The sequence below is a fragment of the Canis lupus genome, chromosome 2, assembly GCF_003254725.2.
Source record: "Canis lupus dingo isolate Sandy chromosome 2, ASM325472v2, whole genome shotgun sequence".
NCBI lineage: Eukaryota > Metazoa > Chordata > Mammalia > Carnivora > Canidae > Canis > Canis lupus.
In genome coordinates, this window is record NC_064244.1 from 19,086,864 (window position 1) to 19,108,053 (window position 21,190).

General features: G+C 35.8%; 1 long non-coding RNA gene across 6 annotated transcripts in view; it reads right to left on the reverse strand.

Annotated features, from left to right (window-relative positions):
* Positions 1–20,905, reverse strand: part of LOC112659062 (uncharacterized) — a 48,156-nt gene extending 27,251 nt beyond the window's left edge. The window contains exons 1-5 of one of the 6 annotated variants that reach the window (XR_007405515.1): positions 20,697–20,905; positions 14,468–14,647; positions 7,426–7,582; positions 6,857–7,073; positions 1,622–1,768 (exon numbers count right to left, since the gene is read on the reverse strand). This is a non-coding gene — a long non-coding RNA (uncharacterized LOC112659062). The other 5 variants (XR_007405514.1, XR_007405512.1, XR_007405509.1 and 2 more) reach the window with 5 other exon arrangements.
* Between the last annotated feature and the right edge of the window lie 285 nt (positions 20,906–21,190).

Genomic DNA, 21,190 nt, shown 5'->3' on the forward strand with positions numbered 1-21,190 from the left:
TGCTTTTACTTCTCTAAATTTTGGAAAGAACTCTACCACTTGGTATCTAATTTACAACTCTGTTTTACATAGTATTCACTCTTCTGTTTACTGCCTTTTTCTTATTTTTTAATAGAGCAATTGTGTTTTTTATCTCTTGCTGTCTTTACTGATTTTAAATGGCTTATTTATGATTGCTCTATTTTCCTAATAATGATTAATTCATGTTGCATAATTAATTTGTGTCACACATTTTTTCCAGTGTATAAATTATGTAAAATGCACAATAACCCTATTGGCTAAATCTTTTTTTATTGAACTATAATTGACCTACAATACCTTGTTAGTTTCAGATATATAACATAGTGATTCAATATTTTTGTATATTATGATCTCTACAGTAAGTCTAGTTACTATGTCACCATATAAAGTTACTACAATATTATCGACTGTATTCCTTGTGCTGTACATTGCATCTCCATGATTTACTTTATAACTGGAACTTGGTAAATCTTAATCCCCTCCACCAATTTTTCTCACTCTTAACTGCTTCCCTATCTGATAACCAACAGTTTGTTTCCTGTGTAAGTCTACAATTTTATATATTTCTCAGTCCTCATCAAGATAAATATGGTCTCAATCCCCTTTACCTATTTCACACATTCCTCCCACCCACTGCCCCTCAGGCAACCACCAGTTTTTCTCTGTATTTAAGAGTCTGGTTTTTGTCTCTTTTTTTGTTTGTTCATTTGGTTTATTTCTTTAATTATGCATATAGTGAAATCATATGATATTTATATTTATTGGGATTATTTTCTTAACATTATACTGTCTAGAGGCATCCATGTTGCAAATGGAAAATTTCATTTTTTTATGGCAGAATATTATTGCATACACACATATATCACATCTTCTTTATCTGTTCATCTATTGATGGACACTTGGTTTGCTTCCATATCTTGGCTATTGTAAGTAATGCTGCAATAAACAGGAGTGCATATATCTTTTCAAATTAGTGTCCTCATTTTCTTTGTATAAAAATTTAGTGGAATAACTGGATCATAAGGCATATCTGTATTTAATTTTTTGAGAAACCTCTGTACTGTTTTACACAATGGCTGCACCAATTTGCATTCCCACCAACAATGCACAACACTTCCTTATTTTTAGCCTTTTCGATACTGGTCAGTCTGAAGATGTGAAGTGATATTTTATTGCAGTTTTTATTTGCATTACCCTGATGATTAGTAATGTTGAGACTCCCTATGCACCTGTGGTGTGTTTGTGTCTTTGGGAAAATGTGTATTCAGATTCTCTGCACATTTTTAAACCAAGTTGTATTTTTTTGGATTCAGTTTTATGAGTTCTTTATATATTTTATTTATTTATTTATTTTTAATAAATTTATTTTTTATTGGTGTTCAATTTACCAACATACAGAATAACACCCAGTGCTCATCCCGTCAAGTGCCCCCCCTAGTGCCTGTCACCCATTTACCCCTACCCCCCGCCCCCTCCCCTTCCACCACCCCTAGTTCGCCTCCCAGAGTTAGGAGTCTAAGTATCGTAGCCAATGAGGTTTATCCGAGGTGCGATTATTGCTAATTGAAATCTTTATATATTTTAGATATTAAAGCCTTATCAAGATAAATAATTTGCCCCAATATCATCTTCCTTTTAGTAGGTTGCCTTTTAGTTTTGTTGATGGTTTCCTTAGCTTTGCAAAACATTTCAATTTAATGTAGTCCCAGTTGTTTATTTTTACTTTTGTTCTTCTTGCTTGAGGAAACTGGTTCAAAAAAATATTGGTAAGATGGATCTCCAAAAGTTCACTATTCTCTAAGTTTTATGGTTTCACATCCTACATTTAGGTCTTTAATCTATTTTGAGTTAATATTTGTGTATGATGTAAAAAAAAAAAAAGTGGTCCAGTTTTGTTATTTTGCATGTACCTGTCCAGTTTTCTCAACACTATTTGTTGATGAGCCTGTCTTTTCCACATTTAACTTTCTTGTCTCCTTCATCATAGATTAATCGACAATGTAAGCAAGGGTTTATTTCAGGCTTTAGACATTTTAATATTCTTCCAGTCTCTGAGTGTGAAATATTTCTCTATTAATTTTTTGCTACCTCAGTGTCTTATAGTTTTCAATGCAAAGGATTTCAACTTCTTGGTTAAATTTATTCCTAAGTATTTTATTAATTCTGATACAATTGTAGATGGGATTATTTTCTTATTTTCTCTTCATTGTAGCTCATTATTAGTGTGTAGAAACACAACTGATGGGGCACCTGGGTAACTCAATGTTAAGTGTCTGCCTTTGTCTCAGATCATGATCCCTGGGTCCTGGGATTGACCTACATCCCTGCAAGGAACCTGCTTCTCCCTCTGCCTATGACTCTGCCTCTCTCTCTCTCTTCTCTGTGTGTCTCTCATGAATAAGTAAAAAAAAATATTTTTAAAAAGTATGTCATCTGTAAGAAGTGATAGTTTTACTTCTTCTTTTCCAATTTGTAGGCCTCTTATTTCTTTTTCTTGCCTAATTGTTATTACTTAGAACCTTCAATATTATGCTGACCCAAAATTGTAATTTTGAGCATCCTCATCTTGTTCCTGAGCTTTAAGGAAAAGCATTTATAGTTTTTTCACATTACATATGATGTTAGCTGTGTGTTTGTTATATGTAATCTTTATTATTTTGAAGTATGTCCCTTCTGTACTCACTTTGTTGAGAGTTTTTTCTATAAATGTCTATTGAAGTTTGTCAAATGTTTTTCCTGCAACTGCTAAGATGATTATATGATTTTTATCTTATGTTTTATTAATGTGGTATATCATGTTGATTGTTGTGTGAATGTTGAGGCATCCTTGCATCTCAAGAATCCCATTTAGAGTGTATGCTCCCTTTAATTTATTGTTGAGTTCAGTTTCTGCTATTTTGTTGAAAATATTTGCATCTGTGTTCACAGATATTGGGTTGTGTTTTATTGTTTTTATTTTGGTGTATGTATCTTTGGTGTAGGTATCAGGGTAATTCTATCCTCATAAAATGAGTTTGGAACTATTTCTTCCACTTCATTTTTTTTCTTTGAGTAATTTGAGAAAGATAGGTACTAACTATTCTTAAATGTTTGGTAAAATTTACCAGTCAAGGCATTTGGTTTAGGACTTAGGTTTCTTGGGAGTTTCTAAATTGCAGATTGAATATCATTACTTGTAATAGTCTATTCAGACTTTCTCATCTTGATTCAGTCTTGGAAGGTTGTATGTTTCTAGGAGTTTGTCCATTTTTTCCTAGTCTTTCCAATTTGTGGACATATTACTCTTTTAACACTTTGTGTTTTTGTGATGTTGTCAGTTGTAACTTATTTTTTCCCCTGATTTCATTTGTACCCTTTTTTTCTTGATGAGTTTGGCTATAGGTTTATAGATTTTGTTGATCTTTTCAAAGAAACAGCATTTAATTTCATTGATGTTTGTTTTTAAGCTTCTGTTTCTTTTACCTCCACTAAGGGCTTTGTTCTCTTTCTTTTAGTTTTTCAGTTAGGTTATTTATTAGAGATTTTGTGTGTATCTTGAGGCAGGCCTGTCTCACAGTGAATTTCCCTCTTAGGATTGCTTTTATTGTGTGTTTTATAGATTTGGGAATGTTGTGTTTCATTTTAATTGTCTCCATGTATTTTTTTATTTCCTTTTTGATTTCTTCATTGACTCTTGTCATTTAGCCTCAACATGTTAGTATTTTTCCATTTTTCTTTTTGTAATTGATTTCTAGTTTCATACCATGGTTGTCATAAAAGATGTTTAATATGACTTTCATATTCTTTAATTTATTGAGACATATTTTGTCACCTAACGTGATCTATCCCGGGGAATGTTCCATCTACACTTCCAAAGAACATGTATTCTGATTTTTTTTTAATGGAATGCTTTGTATATATCTATTAAGTCCACCTGGTCTAAAGTGTCATTCAATGCCAAAAAGTTTTATTGATTTTCTGTCTGGATTATCTATCCATTGATACAAGTGAGGTGTTAAAATCCCCTACTCTTATTTTATTACTGCTTATCTCTGTTAATATTTATATATTTACATGCCCCAGTGCTGGGTACAGAGTTATTTACAGTTATTATATCCTCTTGTTAGATAGATCCTTTTATTATTGTGAAATGGTGGCCTTTGTTTTTTGTTGCAGTCTTTTAAAAAATAATCTATTTTGTGCGATAGTCCAGCTTTCTTTTCTTTTCCATTTGTATGGAACATCTTTTTCCATCCCTTCGATTTTATTCTGTATGTGTCTTCAGATCTGAAGTGACTCTTTTGTAGGCAACATATAGATAGGTATTTTTTCTTTTCTCCCTTCAGCCACTCTAGGTCTTTTGATTGGAGTATGTAGTCCATTTACATTTAAAGTAATTATTGATATTCACTAATTGCCACTTTGTTCATTGTTCTCTGTTTTTGTAGTCTACTCCTTTTGTCTTTCCTTGTGGTTTGATGTTTTCCTTTAGTGCTGTTTTATTTTTCTTTTCATTTTCTTATGTATTTATCACAGATTTTTTCTAATTACCATGAAGTGCATATATATGTGGGAGATATTCATATCTCCTGTACTTAAGCCAGTATGTATGTGCGCACATGCACACACACACACACACACACACACACGTGTATATATTTAGTACCTATTTTAAGCTGATAGTTGTTTAAGGTTGAATGCATTCTAAAAGCTCTCCCTCCCCACCATGTTTTATGCTTTAATGTTATATTTTATATCTTTTAATTTTGTCCTTCATACACTTTTTTAGTTTATTTCACTCTTTTGTCTTTTAGCCTACATACTGGCCTTTTCATTGGCCAATACTCTGCCTTTATACTTACTTTTATCAGCTATATATTTTTTCTTTCATATACATATTTATTTCTAGTTATACCCTTTTTTCTGCTTTAAGAACACTCTAACATTTTTTTGCAAGGCCAGATTAGTGGTGATGAACGTCTTTTGTTTTTTTCTTGTCTGGGAAACTCTTTAATGCTCTTTTATTATTTTCGTTAAAAAAAAGATGCACTGGGAGGGAGACATTTGTTTAAGCATAAATATCTTTGATACTTAGCAAAGAGGCAAGAGACTAAGAGCACAAGCAGAGGAAGGGGCAGAGGCAGAGGGAGAAACAGACTCTCCATTGAGCAAGGAACTTGATGCTAATGTGGGGCTCAATCCCAGGACCCTGGGATCATGACCTGCCTGAGCTGAAGGTAGATGTTTAATCGACTGAGCCACTCAAGCATCCCTATAACTCTCCTTTAATTCTGATAATAATCTTCCAGGGTATAGTAATTTTGGTTTTAAGTTTTTCCTTTTGACATTTTAAATTTATCCTGCCAATCACTTGAAGCCTTCAAATATTATGGAGTTTCCCTTGTATGTGACTATTTGCATTTCTCTGGCTGCCTTTAAGATTCTTTATCTTCAATTTTTGTCATTTTAATTATATGTCTTGGTGTAGATTTCTTTGGATTCATCTACTTGGGACTCTCTATGCCTTCTGAACATGGATGTCAGTTTCCCTCCCCAGGTTATGGATGTTTTCAGCCATTATTTCTCTAAATAAGGTTTCTGCTTCTTTGTCTCCTTTCCTGGCTAGACCCCTATAATGCAAATGTTATTCCACCTGAGATTGTTCTAGAGATTTCTTAAGCTATCTTACTTTAAAATTTCTTTTTTCTTTTTGCTCGTTTTACTTGATGATTTCTATTCTAACTTCCTGATTTCTGATGCATTCTTCTGTATTTTTTAACATACTGTTGATTTCTCCTCAAGTATTTTTCATTTCAGTTTTTGTATTCTTTAGCTCTGATGTTTCTTCCTTATATTTTTTGTTTAAGTTCTGAGTTCCTACATTCTTCTCCCTGGTTTGGTGAGCATCTTTATGACTATTACTTTCTCTCTCTCTCTCTCTTTTTTAAAGATTTTATTTACCTACTTGAGAGAGAAAGTATGCAAAAGAGAGAGCATGAGCTTGAGCAGGGGGGAAAGGGCAGAGGAAGAGGGAGAAGCAGGCTACCCACTGAACAGAGAGCCTATCTTAGGGCTGATCACAGGATCTTGGATGGTGGCCTGAGCCAAAGGCAGACATTTAACCAACTGAGCCCTTAAGGTGCCCCTTTTATGACTATTACTTTCAACCACTTGTCAGATAAACTACTTTCCTCTATTTTATTGTCCTCTGCCCCTATAGTTTCATCTTGTTCCTTTGTTTGGAACATATTCCTCACTTTGTTTTACTTTCTGTGTTTATTTCGATGAATTAAACACAACAGCTACCTATCCTAGTGTTGAAGGAATGGCCTTGTGTAAGAGTATCCCCTCTGTAGACTGCATATGACTAGTGGCATTGGTAGGCTGGCTGGAGCTGAAGTGGGCATGAGACAGGTAGTCCCAGGGTACATTCCCTCAGGGCTCCCTTGATGGAATGGCTAGAACTGGAGTAGGTACTAGCACTGAGGTTAGCTGGAACTGGTGTTAGCACAGCTCAAGGCTACCCTGGTGGGATGGTAGAAGTAGAACAAGTACAGTCTTGGGAGTCCCAGGGTGTATAACACCCGGATGTCTTGGTGGGGCAGCTAAAATCAGGGAAATACCATTGGGGTCTTGGAGAATGTTCTACTGAAGGCCATTATGGTGGGGACTGGGGGATGTTGTACTGGAGGTGCTTCACCTAGGCCACCTTAGAGGCATAGCAATGGGTGGAATAGATATGGGCTAGAGGTGTCCCAGAGCACCCTTCACCAGTGGTTCTTAACCACTCTTCTAAGTTGCCTGACATTACATGAAATGTTCTCTTGGGTTTTCCTGAGAATGTGAATTAGAATACCTCTGAATCATTCTTATTTCCTGCATAAGCCATTTCCCAGAAGAATTTTGTGCCAGTTCTTCAGCATGTTCCTTGCCTTTGAACTTGAGTACAGCTTCACATAAACTATTATCTTTAATCCTCATCAGGCAAGATATATTCATGGTTAGTGTTGCCACCCACCATGGTTTCTCCCAGAATATGTGATTCCTGTTTGAAGACTCTAGACCTAGGAGACCTAAGGGAGACCAAGAGAGAGAGGAATCGTGGGTTTATTGTGTTGTGTTATTCTTCAGATATCCAAATAACTTGTGAGAAAAGTGAGAAGAGATTTGCAAGCAAGGGTATCCCTTCTCTACTCAAGTCCCCCCCCCCCCCCCCGCCATATTTTATGTAGCAGCTGATAGTCTTAACCCAACCCACTTGCCTTTCAGGACCTCTATAACTTGTTAGTAGGAATATCAACTACAAATGAAAATTGAGTAAGCATCACTTTGGGCTTCCTGTTAGTGTCCTGTGGTGCCTGTTCATTCCCAGGCCTCCTGAGACCCAGAGGAACTGCCTGATTGACCCATAGCACACATACGCACAACTTTTGCCTGAACTTCAGAGATGTTAGTGAAATTCCACAATAGGGCCTCTAAGGCATGCTGTTACTTCTCATGCAGGCAGGATCATGATAGTCCTAATCTTCCATCCAGTTCCATTTGCAGAAATTTCTGTGTTCTTGGTGTAGATCTGGAGTATCTAAGGTCAAGAAAATAATACAGTTCTTTCTTCCTTTTAAAAATTCCATTTTAATAAGAATCTAGGAAAAAGACAAGGAGAGAGGTAGCCACATGCATGCAAATTTGCTTTTTAACTCAGAATCCTAAGTAGCCAATTATGAGGTGTACCATTAGATCATGGTAAAAACCAGACTATAAATTTCGTAAGTTTTCCAGACACAGTGTTCTTAAGTTCTATCTATGCCATAAGAGCAGATTTTGAGTTTTGGCAAGGCCCTTGGAAAGACTGTTCATGGAAGCTTTGTAAAATCAACAGTAGACATTATTAGGAGAGTTTATTCCTGGGAGAGATGGGAGCCTGTATCTTAGCAGAAATGCGAGAGGGAGAAGCTAGCTTCAATTGTCTGTAAACTGGCTTCATTGGAAGGGCTGTGCTGAGATGAGCAATTCTATTTAGAATGGCTGCTGCTCATCTTTCTACAAGAAAATCCTCTGATTGCAACACAAAAAAGCAGATGCAGCATTTGAAGGGACATTCAGCTTTTCAAACTCTAAATGCTTTCGCATTCCAATATTGCTCTCAACTCAAAAGTCAAAGAAATAATCACCTTGAAGTTCTTAAACAATGTGAAGGAAGACCTCAAGAAAGTTGAGCCCTGACTTATACCAGAGAAGATCCCTGAATGCACAGCCTCATATAAATTGGAATTTTTGCCTTCTCTGTTGTCTTCCATATAGTCTCTTGCCTCTTTGCTAAATATCAAAGATATTTATGCTTAAACAAATGTTGTCTCCCTCCCAGTGCATCCTCTCCTTCTGGCAGGGAAGTCATCATGCTGAATTGGTGGCACTTTCCATGGCAACAGACTGTGATGTCAGAAATGTGGTGCCAAGCAATTAGATTTTGGAGGTGCCACAGTTGGGAATCTAAAGCTCTGAGGATGATTATGAGACAGAGCATTTGTTGTAAAAAGAAATCTCAGTAAAGACTGAGTGTCTAATGTGTGCCCTCAGAGGTCTGTTGCTGCGTAAGGGTGACAGAAAATGAAGCCAGATGAGGGAGAAAGAGATGCAGTGTTCAAGACAATATTTCAATAGAGAACTATGTTGATAAAGAAAATTTGCAGAAGGCCACATTCAGAAGGCTGGCACTCTGCCATGTTCCATGGCTTTGATGCTTCACAGGGGTTCTCTGAGGTGTAAAAGGGAGAAGCTCCAGAGACCTACTGTCTCTCAGTGAGAGAGACAAAGGAGTCAGGACAGATAAAAAGAGCCAACTCATTGCTTTCCTTTCTTGTAAAGTAGGAGTGTGGCAAATTTTCACAGTACGGCTGCTTTCAAGGATGGAGGACCTTGACATCAAGAACTTTTTGGAGACCTGAAGAGTAAGGATGCTGTGGGGGCGTAAGGATGCCTGCCTTAGGACTGTGTTAGGCTTTCAACAAAACCTTTCAAGAGGAGACAATGGATGGTGGTCCCTAATATATTCATAAGAACAGTCTGGGAGTGTTTTGAAATGGACTCTTTCAAAATCTTTGCCTGTTCTTTACAGGGTCTATGTTGAATATGCAAAGGATGAAACCAATACCTGTGAAAAATCATACATGAAGTTTTAAAATACACATTTCAGTGATACAGTATGGATAAATTTGGACTGCATATGGCTTCTTATGTAAAGGAAAATTTCTTCTCCTTTTAGTAACACATTGTCTGCTGCCTGTGCTTAGCACCTTCTGCCATATGCTCCTTAAAACAAGCTGCTGCAATTCAAGAACTAGCCCTAGTAATTAAGATCAAATGAGCCAGATGAAGAAAATGAGCTGGTGAACCACATGCCAATGAAGCCCAGCCTTTTTTATATTAAAAAAAAAGGAGAGGGGAAAGATAAACAACTATTTCTTAATAGACTACTCTGAGTATTTGTAGGAAATCCACATTCAGAATTATTGTTAATGTTTATATGTTTTTTGAATTGTTCTAGACTTGATTGATTAGCTCTATTGAAATATTTGTTGTTGAATCCTGGGCCATCCCTATGTAATATAAATGATAGTCCTTAAGGCTCAATCACATACAATTTCATGAACAATATAACATAGAAAGTACTGCCAAATAGTTTGTGATTAAGCCTTAAAAACTTTTGGAGATACTTGGCCTCTCATCTTTATATTTTAAGTAGAGAAGTTGAGGTCCAAAGAGAGTGAATTCCTTTCCTCTGGTCACTGAGCTATCTAAAGACAGAGCTCAGATTAGAACGTGGGTGGGATTTCTGACTCACCTACTAGTTTAGCAGTTCTCAGAATTGAGCATGCATTAGAAACTCCTGGAGGACTTGTTAAAGCACGGATCATTGGGCACCACCTCCAGAGTTTCTCATGGGCTGGGGCCTAGAATTTTACTTTCCAAACAAGTTCTCAGGAGAAGCTAATCTATAGGCATTACTTACCAATTTATGGTCCATGCTTGGAAACCCACTGATTTAAATATTTTTGTATATATTGGGGTTTTTCAAACAGTGGTGGGACCTATATTGGAATCACCTGTGAGGGAAGTCACTTACTAGAAATAAAATGTATTGGGTTCATCCTAGAGATACTCAGTCTGAATCTCTGGAGATCTCCCTTGTACACAGTTACCTTGGGTAATTTAAATACATATCAGTCACAGTACCCGATCACATTGTTTTACTTCACAAGGTCAAACTCTAGGGACTTCTTGGTGAGATGATAAAATTCAGTTCTCTGAATTCTATTTCATCCTTTCAAATCTCTAAGTAAACGATCAAAGGAGTAAAGAATTAAAAACCTGCACCCAAAAAAAAAAAAAAAAAAAAAAAAAAAACCTGCACCCAAGATAGGAAAATGAGAAACGTGTCAGTCCTGTGCCAGAAATTTCTAGGATTTATTGTGAGATATTGTGCAATGAAACTCAGTGGAGCAAGATGTTAGACTTCTCAGCATCTAGATGAAGCAGTACAGTTTTAGATTGAGTAAGGAGGAAAAAGTCATAACAAAGCTCCACTAATACCCACTGACATGGAGGGCAGAGGGCAAGTTGATACCAGAGTATAAGATGTGACATCTGATCTACCACTTTGGATCAATTACATTCTACCACACGCATGTGGAGAATCCTGGATTTTCTTGGTAATGGCTCATGGAAGGTTAGTTGTGCAAGAGGGCATCATGATGGGTAGACAAAGCACCCTTCCAATGAAGATAGGTGGAGGCCCAGGCAAAGTTTTGAGCACCAGCCCAACAGATTTGCTTGATAGCAATCACGAAGGAAAAATTGCTCCAAAATAGGATTGCTTTGCTTGGGGGCACTCACATTGCAGGCTTTATCCTTAGTTATACAAGCCAAGTGAAGACTGAACTGAAAATTACATTAATCAACTTGGCATTTTAAGACTCAAAGACAGTTTATAAGTGCAAATGGGTGTACTATGTGAGGGAATTCAGGACACACAAATTTACCTGACAAATGGAAAAGCAGAGAAGTCTGGAAGAACTTTTCTTGCTTCACTATGGGACCTAAGAATTACATACTGAGCAAATTGTCAATCATACACAATAAAAATAGAAAGATATTTTAAGGAATACAAGGATTCATAAGGAAACACCTATGTGTGCTCTTCCAGAAAATAGATGTTGGTATAGACAACCAAATGATGAACATGAAAAAGAACAAAATATTCCGATAGAAAATATGGGTAAAAGGATAAATAGGCAATTCAAGGAGGAAACAAAAGTAAACATATGAAAAGATCCCTAGCTCCACTAAAGAAATGTAAATTAAAACAAAGAAATGCCAACTTCTTGCCCACCATTTTAGCAAAAATTTAAAAATGTGAAAACATGGAAAAGAGTATGAGGAAATAGTCATTTATACTCTTTTGGAGGGACTTTAGAATACAGTTTTAGAAGGCAATTTCATAAATGTATCAAAAGAAAAAATATACCTTAGAACTGACTATCCATTACAGTAATTCTAAATCAGCAGTAATAATGAGCAGTCTAAAAATATTTACATGTAATTATGTGCATCATGACATTATTAGTGAATAGTTTGGAAGAACTTTATGTTTTTTTTGGAAGAACTTTAAAATACAAATATAAAATACAAATATACATTTAAATAATTAAATGCATTACTAGATAGCCATGGTAGTTATTGAAGAGCATTTAAGGAATATCAAAAATTAAAGTATGCTCAGTATTTTCAAATGATAGTATAGGTTACCAAATCATATGTTTAGACATAAAAATTATACATGAGAGGCAAAGAGCTAGAAACATACACTCATGTTCTATCTTCTCCACATCTTGTGCAGCGAAAACATTTTGTTTAAAAATACAGCAAATAGTGTCTTGTTACATAAATATTCTGCATAACTATAGTGGGATACTATGCAGCAATTCAGAGGCAAAAGCAACTTATAGTTATTGATATAGAATAACTGCAAGATTATTAGTTGAAAAAAATAAGGTACAAAACAGTATGTGACTTTGTTAAGGAATAAGAAACTAAAAACAAGATGTATTTAAGTAAAACTGACTCCCTTCTCACTCCAAACCCATAGAAATGGTGAATAAAATATAGTAACCATAATTGCTTTCTATAAATAGCAAGCTCAAAAAAGGAAAAAATAAAGCCCAGGTGCTAGAAATTAAGATGGAATGGAAATAAGTTAAGAGTCTCACAAACTGAGAAAGCCGCCATGATTCATGTGAGTAGTGGACAGAGCAGTGGGTTTTAAGGATGTGGGTCTGCGGTCTTAACAACAATGTGAGGATAGGCAGTATTGCTTTAACCCCCTAAGTCAATAAACTGGGCATGATATCCCTTCAATAATTTTAGGACTGCTGCCTCTTTGTGGCTAGGAGATTATAAAATCTTTAATGCAGAGAATCAGAAATTTTGCCTTTATTTAAAATTATAGATCTGCCTTTATTTAAAATTATAGATAAAAATATAGAAGTGTCTTAATAGTTGAAATCCCAAAGAGCTGACACATGTAGGTGTAGAATTTGAATTTATAGTGACCTTGGAGTTTAGAAATTTTAGGCCAAGAAATGAACATATAAAGGGCGCTGGACCAGTGAATGTTGTGGGGCAGCTGATAGAGGCATATGTAAAACCACTCTGTTGGGACATTTCCAAAACCTAGACAATCAGGGGCTCCCCGAGACACAGCTACTTTGAAAACAAAGAGGATTAACATCCCAAGAACTTGAGAAAAGAGAGCAGTGTGAGAGACTTAAAGGGCTTTAAAAATATTCAGGAGAGTGCTCGCTTTGGCGGCACATATACTAAAAATATTCAGGACAGGGACACCTGGGTGGCTCAGTGGTTGAGGGTCTGCCTTCGGCTCAGGTCATGATCTCAGGGTCCTGGGATTGAATCCTGCATCAGGCTCCAAGCAGGGAGCCTGCTTCTCCCTCTGCCTATGTCTCTGCCTCTCTTTCTCTGTGTCTCTCATGAATAAATAAAGTTTTAAAAAAAGAAAAAATAAAATCTCAGTGGTAGACAATAACACTTTAACAAACAAGACTGGCAAGTAACAGAGAATGCTAGATATTAATTGAGCCATTGAGTAAAAGAGGTTTTCACAATGTGAATGAGATATAATTTCACTAAAATGGGTAAATTGGGATATATGTTGGAGCATATTAAACAATGCAAAAAAGCATATTAAACAATGCAATCTCAAAAATGGTTGAGAGTCACAGAAGATTAATAGGAGTTCCCCAAACACAGAATAGAACTTGGGGGGTAAAGACAAAATGGCTGAGGAATTCACAGAATTACAGAATGCCCTGACTTGAAATGGAAGAGTCTGATAAATAAAAATCTACATTGAGACCCATCATAGTAACATTGCATCTCACCAAAGGCAGACAGAAAACTTAATCATTATCATGGCAAACTTGGGAGAAAGACAAGATAAAAAGAAGACACAAATTGAACTCTATCAGCAATTATAGTAAATGTGAACAGGTTCACTTATCAAAAGAAAGATTTAGATGTACCTCTTTAAACAGCAGGTGCCTATTTTTTTTTTAAAGTAAAGGTATAAAAAAGTAAAGAGATAGAAAAAGATGCTAGTACACACAGGATGGGATAATAGTATATGGGGCTATTAAGTTCAGGCAAAATAGAAAATACAGAAAAGCTAAATGAATGACAAAAAAACATTTTAAAGATAAAAAAAAAGAGTCATTATAAATAATCTTGTATCCCTCTCCTAACATAGCGTTAAAACATATGAAACAAATGTAAATCAAAATGGGAAATTTTAACATACCTGTTTCAGTAATATTTAGGGGAGGGACACCAAAAATTATTAAATGAACTAGTATCTTATAATCAGACTCAGGTAAAATCTCCACTGTAAATAAACATTCTTCTAAATGACAGATTATTTATGGTAAATAATCTACTTGACCAACAACAAAGTTTCAACAATAGAAAAGAATTTAGTATAGGACACATTCTTGACCAGAGTAAAAAAAAATTAGAAATTAATAATAAAAATATATCTGAAACATCATAGTTTGAAAATTTAAAAATCTGTAACTGGAAGATGTGAGAAAAAAGAAATTAAAAGCTGTCAGAATGAAATAATATATTTATCAAATCATGTATAATAATATTTAAGAGAGTAAATTTAGGAAATTTATATTAGGGCATTCACTTTCCATCTTATTTTCTAAGTGTTTAAATCAAGACACTAATAAAATAGTGCAGTAACCCCAAAGAAAGTAAATGAAGGAAACAATACATGTAGGACATTAAATAATAGAGAAAATAGGGTGAATGCAACCTAAAATTCCTAAAAAAAAAAAAAAAAAAAAAGAGAGACAGGAAAATATGTTTTAAAGGATTAAATGAGTAAGGGCACCTGGATGGCTCAGTTGTTTAAGTGTCCAGCTCTTGACTTCAGCTCAGATCATGATCTGAGGGTCCTGAGATGGAGCTCTGTGCTCCCAGGGGCCTCTGCTTGAGATTCTCTCCCTCTCCCTTTGCCCCTCCTTCCACTTGCATGCAGTGCTCTCTCTCTCTCTCTCTCTCTCTAATACATCTAAAAAGATTAAATGAGTTAGCTGTTAAAAGAGATAAGAAACTGAGATTTTGGGCAGAGGATTAGAAACTATTAAAATGGAAAGTCTAAAAAATAAAAAATAAAAATGGAAAGTCTAGAACTGAAACAACAATGGGTTAACTAAATGGCTGGAGGCTAGTGGTTATATTAATAGGTTAGAGTTGATGAACTGGATGACAGGGTGCAAAAATACATGAAAAATGAAGCATAGGAAATCTGATGGAAAATATAATAATGGGTACAAAATGTAGAGAATATGTAGAGAAAGTTTAGAGTATGGGAGTATAGGAGAGAGAGAAGCAACAGTTGAAGACCTAATGTAGTTGAGGACTTTTCCAAACTGATGGAAGACATCAGATTGCAGTTTCAGGGACCCCCTAAGCCACCAAAGCAGTCTAAATAAATAAAGGGCCGCCTGGGTGGCTCAGTTGGTTCTGCATTCAACTCTTGATTTCAGCTCAGGTCATGATCTCAGGGTTGTGAGATTGAGCCCCGCATTGGGCTCAGGACTGGACCTGGAGCCTGCCTAAGATCCTCTCTCCCTCTCCTGCCCCTCTCAAACCCCTTCTCTCTCTCCTTCCTCTCTAAAATAAATAACTAAAATAAATTCCAAGCAGAAAAAAATAATTTGATCATTCTCAACCCAATCATGATAAAAACTCCAAGTTAAAAAAAGAAAGAATAAAAGAGAGTCCCTTAATTGATAATAGGTATCCATCATCATTAGTGTATAGAAACATAATATTTCATGGTAAAACAGAAGTGGTATCTTTAAGCATGGTAAGGGGGACAGGATATTTTCTATTACCATCATTATTCCACAAAATCATGGAAGTCTTAGAAGATCAAAGGAAATGATTGGTATATGCATGACGACAGATGGAAAGATGCTATAAAGATGATCCTCCACAAATTTATTTCTAAATTCAATGAAATTATAAAAATATATTTATTAGTTTCATATGGACTCAGTAACAAATTATAATAGTTTTTGGCTTAAATGATAGAAATTTTTTTCAGAGATCTGGAGGTTACAAGTCCAAAATCTGTATCACTGGACTGAAATCAGGGTGTTAGCAAGGCTCCACTCCTCAAGGGCTTTAGGTACACCATTTATTTGGCTTGTGACTATATCCTTCTGTTTTCCACCTCCATTTTTACTTGAATTCTCCCCTGTGTGCATGTGTTCAAATTTCCCTCTGTCTTCTCTAATAAGAATATGTGGGATTGAATATTAGGGACCATGTGGATAATCCTCCCTGTCTCAAGATCTTTACCCTGATCATATTGACATAGACCCTTTTTTCAATAAGATAACATTCACAGGTCCCAGACGTTATAGTATAAATGTCTTTTGTGGGGACCACCTTCTGGCTCTCAAAGGTTCATCTCCTTCCCACGTGAGAAATATGTTTACCAATCCCAGCAACCCCAAAAGTCTGGGTCCATTGTAGCATCAACTCAATTCCAAAATTTCATCTAATTATCATCACATCCAAATCTCATCATTAGAATTATCTAAATCTGGTATGAATGAGACTTGGATATTATCCATCCTCGCCCAGAATTTGCCCCCATGGATGGACTTGTGAAAATAGAAAACAAGTTACTGGTTTTTAACATACAATGATGCGACGAGTATAATATACTAATTATAGACATACACGTTCTAAAGGGTAGAAAATGGAAGAAATAAGAAAGTCTCTAATCATAGACAAATTTTCAGTCCAATGGGGGAAATTCCATTAGGTTTCAAGTCTCTGGGGCTTGAGATGCTGGTCTCTACCTCTGCACCTGCAGCTCCAGCTTCTGAGGGCAAGGCTGTCCTCTGAGTTATCCTCCCTTTTTCTTGAAAGGTAGTGTTTCTTTGCTGCTTAGTAGTTTTATCAACCTTTTTCCAGCCTATTGAATATTGACAGTCTGACAACCTCCTTTCATTTTGTTCTGTCTCTGTCACTTTTAGTCCAGGTTATTTCCTCTGGGATAATATTGTGATGGTTAATTTTATATGCCAGCTTGTCTGGGCCATGGTGCCCAGATAGTCAAACATTATTCTGGGTCTTTCTGTGAGGGTGTTTTTGCATGAGATTAACATTTAAATCAGGAAACAGACATGGATGGATCTAGTAAGAGTATATTATGTTAAGTGAAAGAAATCAGATGGAGAAAGACAAATACCATATGACTTCATTTATATGTAGAATCTAAAAAAAAAAAAAAAATCCAAAACAAACAACAACAAAAGAGAAACTGATTCATAGAGAACAAACTAGTGGTTGCCAGAGGTAGAGGAGTAGGGGGATAGCCAAAATTGATAAAGGAGATTAAGAAGTATAAACTTCCAGTTATAAAATAAGATGGAGATGAAAAGCACAGCATTGAGAATATAGTCAATAATATTGTAATAACTTTGTATAGTGACACATGGTATCTATATTTCTCACAGTGAGCATTTGGTAACGTATATAGTTGTTGAATCACTATGTTCTATAACCTGAAACTAATAGAGGACAGTTATACTTTAGTTAAAAAAAAAAAATTTAGTAAAGCAGATTACTCTCTGACCTGGGTGGGCCTTATCTAATCAGTTGATGTCTTGGCTAGAACAAAAGGCTGACCTACACCCCGAGCAAAAGGGATTCCTCAAGAAGAGGCCTTTTGGACTTGACATGTAACATGGGCTTATTCTGGGTCTCTATCCTGCTGACGTACCCTGCAGATTTAGGATTTGCCATGTTACATAATCACATGAACCAATTCCTTATATATGTTTTTCTTTCCTTTCTTTTCTTTTCTTTTTTCTGTGTATGTCACAGGCATTCATACTACCAGACAAAAAAGACCTATACAGATCTTTCATGGATAAGTCCATCTCCATTCCTTGCTTCTGTTGAGGTATTTGAGGCAATCCGTGAGTCATGTGTCCAATGTCTTCAGTACTAACAAAAGGTTATCTTTTGGACTTCTTTGGGGTAGAACATATTTTGGCTAAATTTTCTGCCACTTTGAAACAAGGATCATCTTTCTTTTTCCAATAACACCTTCCTTATTTCCTTCTGAATCTTCATGAGCAGTGCTTTTAGCATTCATATGTCTACAAACATTCTGTTTATGATGCTCTGTTTTCTCTCAGATGACATAGATCTTCAGTACTATGTTTCTCATTTCCTTCTGTGTCTTCACCAACAACTCCTTTAACATCCATATTTTACCAACAGTGTGTTTAAGGCAGTTGAGGCCACTTCTATTCACTACAACATTCTGTACCATTATCCATTTCTATTACCACTTCCAAAGCCACTTCCACATATTGGAGTATTTATTCCAGAAGGATCTCTTCTAGGTATCAAAATCTGCGTTCGTTTTCTGTTGCAGGTGTAACAAATCATTGCAATATTGGTGGCTTAAAACAGAAGAAATTTAGTTTTGGAATCTGGAAGTCCCGAATCAGTATCATTGGGCTGAAATCAAGGTGTTGACAAAGCTGTTTTCTCTGTACACTCTGGGAGAGAATCCATTCCTTACCTGATGTTATTTCGTGATGTGTGGGTGCACACTCCAATATCTGATTCTGTCTTCATGTCACATTCTTCTGTGTGTGTGGGTGTGGGTGTGTGAATGAGTGCGTGGGTACATGCATGCTCACGAGTTTCCTTCTGCCTCTCTACTGAGGATCCATGATTACACTGAGGGCTCATTCAAATGATCTAAGATAATCTCATTTCAATAAGCTTTAAAAAATGAAACATGTTATTAGGATAGACAAATAGGCTAATGGGTTAGAATAGACAGCTCTGAAAGTGTCCTAGAAAATAAGGGAATTTGGCATGTGCCGGAATTGGCCTTATATGTCAAAGTATAAAAGATGGATTATTTAATTAATGATATTTGACAACTAAATATCTATATGATAGAAATTAAAACTATATTGCTTCCCACCATGATACAGAAACTTTCAGATAAAGATCTCAATGTTAAAAGCAAAACTTTTTTAAATGAATATATCTTTATTATCTTTATTAACTTGATATAAGATAGAATTACTTAATTATGAAATGAAATAACATACCTAAATGAAAAAAAACTGAGATATGGAATTATATTAAAATTATAAACTTTGGTTTAAAACCAAAATACCAGTAACAAAGTTTCAATGTATTTTTTGTTTTTAAAGGTTTTTTTTAGGTCATTTTCATTTTAATTTTTAAAATTCCAGTACAATTAACATGTAATGTTATCTTAGTTTCAGGTGTACAATATAGTGATTCAACAATTCCAGGCACTTCTAAGTGCTCACCATGATCAGTGTACTTTTAATCCCCAATACTCGTTTCACTCATTCGCTGACCCACTTCCCCTCTGGTAAACACCACTTTTTTCTCCAAGAGTGTGACCTTTTTGTCTCTTTTTTTTTTCTGTGTTTTGTTTCTTAATTCCACCCGAGTGAATTCATGTAGTGTTTGTGAAATCATGTAGTCTATCTGACGTTTCGCACTTAGCATTATACTCTAGATCCATCCATGTTGTTGCAATTGGCAAGCAACCCAAGCCACATATGGAGAGAAGATATTTGCAAATCATATAACCAACAAGGATTGGTATCCAGAATATAACAAGCTCTTGGGATATTTAAGAAAATGCCAAAACATCTAATAGAATAATAGGACAGATACAGTAAATGCCATGGAAAATTTAGAACAAGGAAATTTGCTCAGTTGTACTAGTTACCTCCTCTAGCATAGCAAAAGTTACAATTTGGGAATATAAATTTTAGGTGAGGATGTCAGCAAATAAAAATTCTTATGAACTATAAACTGTCTCAATCATGTTGATGTGTGATTTGACACTATCTAGTAACATTGAAATGTGCATATTCTGTAACCTTGTAATCTTTCCACTAGGTTTGTTCTTGGACGATGCTGTTCAGAAGAACTTTTTGTGATGATGGAAATGTCTTATATACATACTGTCACAATATGGAAGCCATAGCCCAGAAAATGACTAATATGGTTAATGGGTATTTAAAATGTGGCTAGTGTGAGAAAATAAATGTTCAATATTTAAATAATTCAATTAAATCATGTGATTAGTCACTGTTGTCTTGGACAATAGAGCCTTAGAAAAATCTCATAATACACAGAGAGATGTTCAATGCTGCATTTGTTGCAGGAGCTAAAAGCTAGGAATATTGTAACTGGTCATAAATAAGGAAATACAAAAATACATTTGGATATACTGTAGGACAGTTAAAATGAATAAACTGAAACAATGTGTATTGCATTAGTTGGGCTAAATACCAAGCTGCTATTACGAGAACCTAAAAGTCTGTGGCTTAAATACCATGAAAATTCATTGCTTTCTCATAGAGCAGTCTGTGTGATCAGTTCAGTTAGTGGAGGTACATCTGTCATCCAGGAATTCAGGGTCCTTCTGTCATTTAGTTTGCCAGCTTTGTCCTCATCTATATGATCAAAACTGAATCATGAACAAGATAATACACCAAATGTTGGGGAAAGAGAAAAAAGGAATAGAGTAGCCAATTCCTTTTAAGAAAATGAGAAGGAGTTGTACTCATTGCTGCTAGCATTCTAAAACCCTAGTTACGTCAGAGCTGGGAAATGTAGTCTCTCACTGGGCAGGTAAAACCTTAGGAAGAAAACCAGAATGGATCTGGGGAGACAAACAGCAGTGTGACTCACTTTTTCCCACTGGCCATCCAAATATCTCTAGACACATCTCTTCCCTTCCATAGAACACTCCCCTCACAAGATAGACAATTTAAAGCACCAGGCAGTTATGGCTAGCAACTAGCCAAAATTTCTTGCTAGACATGGTTGTCTCCATTAGGTCTGGATATGTCTTTCCATGGTCTAATAATTTATGAAAACATGTTGCCCATGAGCTCTCCTACACTATGACATGAACATACCCAGAATCCAATAATGAAGAACTACAGTAACACTCCCCCATTCAGTGACCCATAGAAGTAATCAAACATTGGTGCTCAGGAATCACAGACACTCCTTACCCAGGCAGAGAAGTAAGTTCCTTGCTTGTCCATCTGTCTAAATCTGCTTCTACTCTCTTGTAGGTTAACTGCCTTGTTTTTGTTTGTTTGTTTTTTGTTTTTTATGGTCCCTGTCTTATTTTTCTAAGAGTTTCTTCTTGTCTATCCACCTGGGGACACATCTGAGGATGTTTGTGTTCAAGATTAAATCATTCTTGGGGGGCTTCACAGGTGAAACATGGAATTTGGAAGTTAGATTTTGGATTTTTTTGATAGTACAATTCTTTGAAGAATTTTGTAAACTAAATCTGTTTACCTCCTGTCTACTTCTTGTCCCATTAGCCACATTTAAAATTCTTTATGGGGTGTGGTTCTTAAACCTTACTTCTTTTATTTCCAGACTTCTATGGTCCACTGACACACCAAAGAAAAGGAGGCAATGGGCATGTCTGCCTGCCTAGGGTAGAGTCCATGAGGGGGTGAAATGTGTGTAAAAAATTTAAAAGCAGTGGTAG